Here is a 7,343-nt window from a genome sequence, read left to right as displayed (position 1 = left end):
TGATATGATCTTATACACAGAAAACCCCAAAGAATCCACAAGAAAACTACTGGAACTAATAGAAGATTTCAGCAAAGTTTCAGGATACAGATAAAAATCCAAAAAAACATTTGGATTCCTCTACACCAACAAAGAGAACTTCAAAGAGTAAATCACCAAATCAATACCATTTACAATAGCCCTCAAGAAGACAAAATCCTTAGGAATAAATCTAACCAGAAACATAAAAGACCTATACAATGAAAACTACAAGACCATACTGCAAGAAACTAAAAGAGACCTGCATAATTGGAAAAAAAACCTTGCTCATAGACAGGAAGACTCAACATTGTGAAAATGTCAATTCTACCCAAAGTGATCTACAGATACAGTGCAATCTCAATCTGAATTCCAGCGGCATTTTTTAATGAGATGGAGAAACAAATCACCAACTTCATATGGAAAGGGAAGAGACCCTGAATAAGTAAAGCATTACTCAAGAGAACAAAGTGGGAGGCCTCACACTACCTGATTTTAGAAGCTATTATACTGCCACAGTAGTCAAAACAGCCTGGTACTGGTACAACAGATACATAGACCAATGGAACAGAATTGAGAATCCAGATATAAATTCATTCGCCTATGAGCAGCTGATACTTAACAAACGCCCAAAGTCCATTAATTGGGGAAAAGACAGTCTCTTTAACAAATGGTGCTGGCATAACTGGATATGTATATGCAAGACCCACACCTCACACCATGCACAAAAACTAACTCGAAATGAATCCAAGACTTAAATATAAAATCGAAAACGATAAAGATCATGGAAGAAAAAATAAGGACAATACTAGGAGCCCTAAGGCATGGCATAAACACAATATGAACCATAGGAAACAATGCACAAGCACCAGAAGAGAGACTAGATAACCGGGAGCTCCTAAAAATCAAGCACTTATGCTCATCAAAAGACTTCACCAAAAGAGTAAAAAGACAACCTACAGACTCGGAAAAATTTTTTGTCTACAACAAATCCTGTCAGCGTCTAACCTCTACAAACTACAAGATACTGCAAAACCTCAACAACAAAAAGACAAATAACCCAATTAAACAATGGCCAAAGGTTATGAACAGACACTTCACCAAAGAAGATATTCAGGTGGCTAACAGACACATGAAGAAATGCTCGTGATCTTTAGCCATTAGAGAAATGCAGACCAAAACTAAAATGAAATATCATCTCACCGCAATAAGGCTAGCATTAATCCAAAACACACAAAATAATAAATGTTGGTGAGGTTGTGGAGAGACTGGAACACTTATACACTGTTGGTGGGAATGTAAAATGGTACAACCACTTTGGAAATTGATTTGGTGCTTCCTTAAAAAGCTAGAAATAGAAGTATCATACGATCCAGCTATCCCGCTCCTTGGAATATATCCTAGAGAAACAAGAGCCGTCACACGAATAGATATATGCACACCCATGTTCATCGCAGCACTGTTCATAACAGCAAAAAGATGGAAACAACCTAGGTGCCCATCAACAGACAAATGGATAAACAAATTATGGTATATCCACACAATGTAATACTACGCAACAATAAAGAACAACGATGAAGCAGTGAAACATAACATGGAAGAATCTAGAGGGCATTATGCTGAGTGAATTTAGTCAGTCACAGAAGAACAAATAGTGTATAAGACCACTATTATAAGAACTCAAGAAAAGGTTTAAACACAGAAGAAAACATTCTTTGATGGTTACGGGGGTGGGGAGGGAGGGTGAGGGTTATTCACGAAGTAGATAGTAGATAAGAATTATCTTAGGTGAAGGGAAGGACAGCACACACTACAGGGAAAGTCAGCACAACTGGACTAAACCAAAGCTAAGAAGTTTTCTGAATACAACCAAACACTTTGACGGACAGAGTAGCAGGGGTAGGGGTCTGAGGACCATGCTTTCAGGGGACATCTAGGTCAACTGGCATAACAAAGCTTGTTAAGAAAATGTTCTGCATCCTACATTGGTGAGTGGCAGCTGGGGTCTTAAAAGCTTGCAAGTGGTCATCTAAGATGCATCAATTGGTCCGAACCACCTGGAGTAAAGGAGAATGAAGAACACCAAAGACACAAGGAAAGTAGTAGCCCAAGAGACAGAAAAGACCACATAAACCAGAGACTTCATCAGCCTGAGACCAGAAGAACCAGACAGTGCCCAGCTACCACAAATGACCATCCTGAGAGGGAAGACAATGGACAGTCTCTGATGGAGCAGGAGAAAGGTGGGGTGCAGAATTCAAATTCTAGTAAGAAGACCAGACTTAATGGTCTGACTGAGACTGGAGGAATCCCAGAAAGCATGGCCCCTGGATTCTCTATCAGCCCTGAACTAAAACAATTTCTGAGGCCAGCTCTTCAGACAGGGATTGGACTGGACTGTGGGACATAAATTGATATTCGTGAGGAGTGTGCATCTTAGCTCAAGTAGATTTAAGAGACTAAATGGGCATCTTCTGTCTGGAGGTGAGATGGGAAGGCAGAGAGGGTTAGGAGCTTGCTGAATGGACATGGAGAATCAGGGGTGGAAAGGAAGAGCGTGCTGTCACAGTATGGGGAGAGCAATTTGGATCACATAACAATGTATGTATAAATTTTTGTATGGGAGGCTAATTTGAAATGTTAACTTCATTTAAACTACAATAATTAAAAAAAAAAAAAAACTTTATGTGGTCTCCAACCTCACTCCCTCATGTCTTCTAGTACCTAATAAAATATCACCTTTTCAATGAAGCCTATACCCAAAAACTCAAGCAAGATAACATCATTCGTGCTAGTCACTGTCAGTTATACTAAAGAATCGCAAGAGTTGTAGTATGCCAATCTTAGCAATATCTATCTGATATGGTATTAGATAACATACCAAAAAAGACAATTTTCAAGACCTTTTTTCATTAAGAAATCGAAGTAGTAACAATTATAAACACCAAAAGCAAATAACATTTATAGATTTATGTTTTCAGTATCATGTAGCATCATTAGGCAAACAATTTTTTAAAAGCAATAAAAATTCACACATATTCATTAGCCATTTTATGCCATTTTAGGGATCTCAAATTTAGAGTGGTACCAACCTCCAAGAAGGCCCCCAATGATCCTCACCTTAACTGTAGAACACACTTAAGTGGGCTTGGTTTTGGATTTCAGGTTGAAGTATGCCCTATTTGACATACCCAGCAACATAAGGGATCCAATGGGATTTCCAGCATCCTCTATGTAAGGAAGTGGCTGAGATTCAGTGAAGAAAACCGACAGAGAGAAGGAAGCCTTGGAATTAAGTCAGAAAGGTTCTGGGGGAAGTTAATAAGAACACTGCCACCAGGTATTGGAAACCCAAACCAAATGATTCAAAATTGTTACAGCAGGCATCCTTCATTTTAGTGATTCAAATGACTGAAGTTAATAAAAAGATATGAGGAGAAGAAAGAATGAGGGATTGGTCATGGAGGCTGTTGGCTTCTTTGAAAGAATCTAAAGCTTTAAAAGACTTACTTTGGAAGCAAAAACCTTCCTATGTTGTAATTCTCTTAAGAAATTGCTCTCAGCTTTCAGTAAGGAAATTCACCTACAGGTGATGTGCAGACCTTGTGGAGCTATCCAGGCTCCAAGCAGGTGTCAGCTCACTGAGTGCAGCACTACTCTGCATTGCAAGTGAAGAATAGAGGTACCTGAGTGCAAAGCACAGGGAAGCAGGGGCTACCGGAAATATTCAGAAGATCCACAAATGAGGAGAGATATGAGAGAGAGAGTATGAAAGTTACCTACATCAAGGATTCTGCCCTTTACAAAATGAGGTGTAAGAAAGAAGGAGAGAACTTAAACATTTGGGTTCCATCTGTATAAAGGGGATAATAATTTCACCTTGTCTAATTTAGTGAGTTGTTTTGAGAAGATTCTATCTGAAGATCTAAGTGCTATTGCAAATATTATATAGTTGTTCCCATACACTTGTACAGATTCTGATCTTGAAAATGCATGTGAAACAGAAATGCGAGAATGAGCTTATATGTTAGAACCACGTTTCCATTCCTAGATAAATAAAAATATTATCAAAATCCCAATTAAATTTCATTTTGTAGACACCATTATTGATAATATGTTTATTTTCGGCACTTCAAGCAATTTCCTTAAATTCAGTTATCTCCGCAATTGTTCAGTAACTATGAAAATAATTAAAACACAAAGAAATTGAAACATAAGCTTTATTTTGAAACAATTATTCTATATGCATGCAGGGAGATCATTTCTTTTTTCTAAAAACAAGTGGCTCTAATTAGGCTAGTTACAATTATTAAAAGCTAAATCTTTGAATTAGTTTAAAACAATAATATATGATTATTTCATGATTTAATAAACAATATGCGAATTTAAGGAGTGTGAGTCTCCCTGCATGAAGAAAATGATCTATGAAGAAGGTAGCTCTAAGGCCATGAAAGGGACAAAGAATGATATTGTTCTGCATAATAAAAGGAAGAAAACTAAGTTTCAGGAGATCTGTAGTTCCCAGGGCTCTAGAGAAAAGAGAAAAAGAGAGCCTGGAGAGGAGTATTGAGTGGGATGTGGTCAGGCAAAATGGTGGTATAAAACCCCTCTGCTGAACCCTAAAATTTTCAAAAACTCTTGCACTCCCAAATGACTTTTTGTATTTTGAGGGAAACAGTTGAATGCAGAAAAGAAGCAAAATTTTGTGTGTGGGTGGTGTTGAGCAGAGGTATGAGGGAAGTGAAACCAGTTGCAGTTGAGTTGATTCCAACTCATAACAACTTCTTCAGACAGAGTAGAATTGACCCTATGGTTTGCAAGTCTGTAAATCTTCACGGAAGCAGTCAGCCACATCTTTCTCCCAGAGATAGGCCTCTGTGTTTGAACCGCTGACCGACTAGTTAGCTGAGCTCTGACCCACTGCACCACCAGAGCTCGTTTGAGGGAAGCTACCTGTTACACGTTGGTGTAAGTTGATTGGGACTCATAGTGACCCTACAGGACACAGCAGAACTGCCCCATAGGGTTTCCAAGAAGCAGCAGGTGGATTCAAACTGCCAACCTCTTGGTTAGCAGCTGAACGCTTAACCGCTGAGCCACCAGGGTTCCTGAGGGAATCTAGGTAAAGTGAGATGCATGTGAGGTCAAGAGACCAGGGAGAGACAGAATTAGAGCCAAGTGTGACTATACAAATATAAAGTGATGTGTACACCCACTTGATGGATGTCAATATTCTAAATACATCAGAAGCTTCCCTAGTCAAGAGGAGCAGGTTGATAGCAAAAGGTTTTGGTCTACTTTGAGGTCTCCATTCTGTTCCACTGCCAGGCACATGATTGATCCCTTGGAGTTGGGCCAGCTCCCATAAAGGGAGCCCAGCTAGAGGACAGATGTTACTAGAAATGTGCGGTTTACTTAGGAAGTCCAGAGCCAGGGACTGGGGAGAAAGATTTTAAACTGTGCTGCACCACTCTACAAAGATCTGCTGAACCTACAGACCCCTGAAGCTGAGAGCAAAGAAGGAAGGCTGAGAAGTCTCCTAGGCAAGAGAGAGCCACTGGGCCTCTGAATCTAAATTTCTACTGTGCACACATATGCACACACTATGCACACATATGCACACACTATGAACACACTATGCACACAAAGCCAAGAGAGAAAGTCTCTGAAAATCTGAAGTGACCCGAGTGATTCTTGCCAAGAGTAGCACAAGAAGGTGCTATTGAACTGGGAAACATAAAAGTTGCATTTATGGGAATGAATGAATATAATCTCAGTCTTGGGAAGGCTAGGACAAAAGGGGTCAACATTAAGGTATTAATGTTATGAAATGACATTTATTTCTCTGTGAAACAAGGATGTAACTGTAAGCCTGAAACTGCATTATGTAAAGCATTAACGGGATTGTTGTTATTCGGTGACTTCGAGCTGATTTTTGAATCATAGTGATCACATGTGAAAGAGTAGAACTGCCCCACAGGGGTTTGTAGGCTATAATCTTTAGGGGAGCAGATCACCAATTCTTTCTCCCGCTGAGCTGCTGTGCCGGTTCAAATATCATCCTTTTGGTTAGCAGCCGAACATTTAACCACTGGGACACCAGTGTTTCTATTAAAGCGTTAGAGGAGAGATAACTGATTTAACAGAGCAGAAGAAAGTAAATCTAAGTGCCCATAGAGGGGGATAGTGGAAGAATCATGATGATGTATGCCCTAATTACCAGAAGATGCTGGAGGTGATGTGGATTGCCCCACCAACAAGATTGCTTACAAGTCTATACAAGCAAAGTAAGACCTTCGAGTCCCTACTCTCTCCCTTTCCTGAGTTCAGGCCCATATATACAAAGAGCTACCAGCTATCCCCATTTCATACATTTAGGTACCAACCCTACACTTACTCCCCTGGTAGAAGGGAGGAACATTCTTTGGGGAAATTAAACCAGAGGCAGGGAGCACTTGGGTTAGGGAGCACTAGGTAGAGGGTTAGGGAGTGGAGATAAGGTAGATGTCAGACTGAAACCTGGAGGATTAAGTAAAAGTCTGAATGCTAAATAATGAGACTTCTAGTTCCCTTCCCTTTTCAGTTTCCAGAATGCTGGCAGTGAGGCTCTGCCAACCCCTCCCTAGCAAAGCTAGAGATCAGAAGATCCTTCTCTGGAAAAGCTGCATGATTCTAGGAAAAGACCTAGAGATTTTGACATTTGGGTAAACGACAGAAAGAGTTGTTTGCCCACTTGACCCCCATTATCCAAGGTGAAGTTGCACTTATTGATGACCACCCCTACCTCGCCCATGCACACAAGGTTTTCAATGGCTTCTCATGGTCTCTATGTGAAATGTGAACAGAGAGCCAAGGTCACCAGATATTTCAGGAAAGTTTCCAACATGAAGGACAAACAATCACATACAGGAAGAAATGCCATGGAGGTAATAGAAACAAGACCCACAGCAGATGAAAACTTTTTTTTTTTATTGTTGTAATTAAATGAAGTTTACATTTCAAGTCAGTCTCCCATACAAATTTTTTTTTTTACATACATTGTTATAAGACCCTAAATGCTCACCCCATTCTGCGACAGCACACTCCTCCTTTCTGTCCCTGACTCCCCATGACCATTCAACAAGCTCCTAACTCTCTCCACCTTCCCATCTCACCTCTGGACAGAAGCTGCCCCTTTGGTCTCTTGTATCTACTTGACGAAGAGGCACATGCTTCACGAGTATCACTTCATGTCCCACAGTCCAGTCCAATCCCTATCTGAAGAGTGGGCCTCAGAAATTGTTTTAGTTCTGGGCTGATAGAGAGTCCAGAGGCCATGCTTTCCA

The sequence above is a fragment of the Trichechus manatus genome, unplaced genomic scaffold, assembly GCF_000243295.1.
Source record: "Trichechus manatus latirostris isolate Lorelei unplaced genomic scaffold, TriManLat1.0 scaffold00088, whole genome shotgun sequence".
Taxonomy (NCBI): Eukaryota; Metazoa; Chordata; class Mammalia; order Sirenia; family Trichechidae; genus Trichechus; species Trichechus manatus.
Note: the sequence above shows the minus strand (reverse complement) of the source record.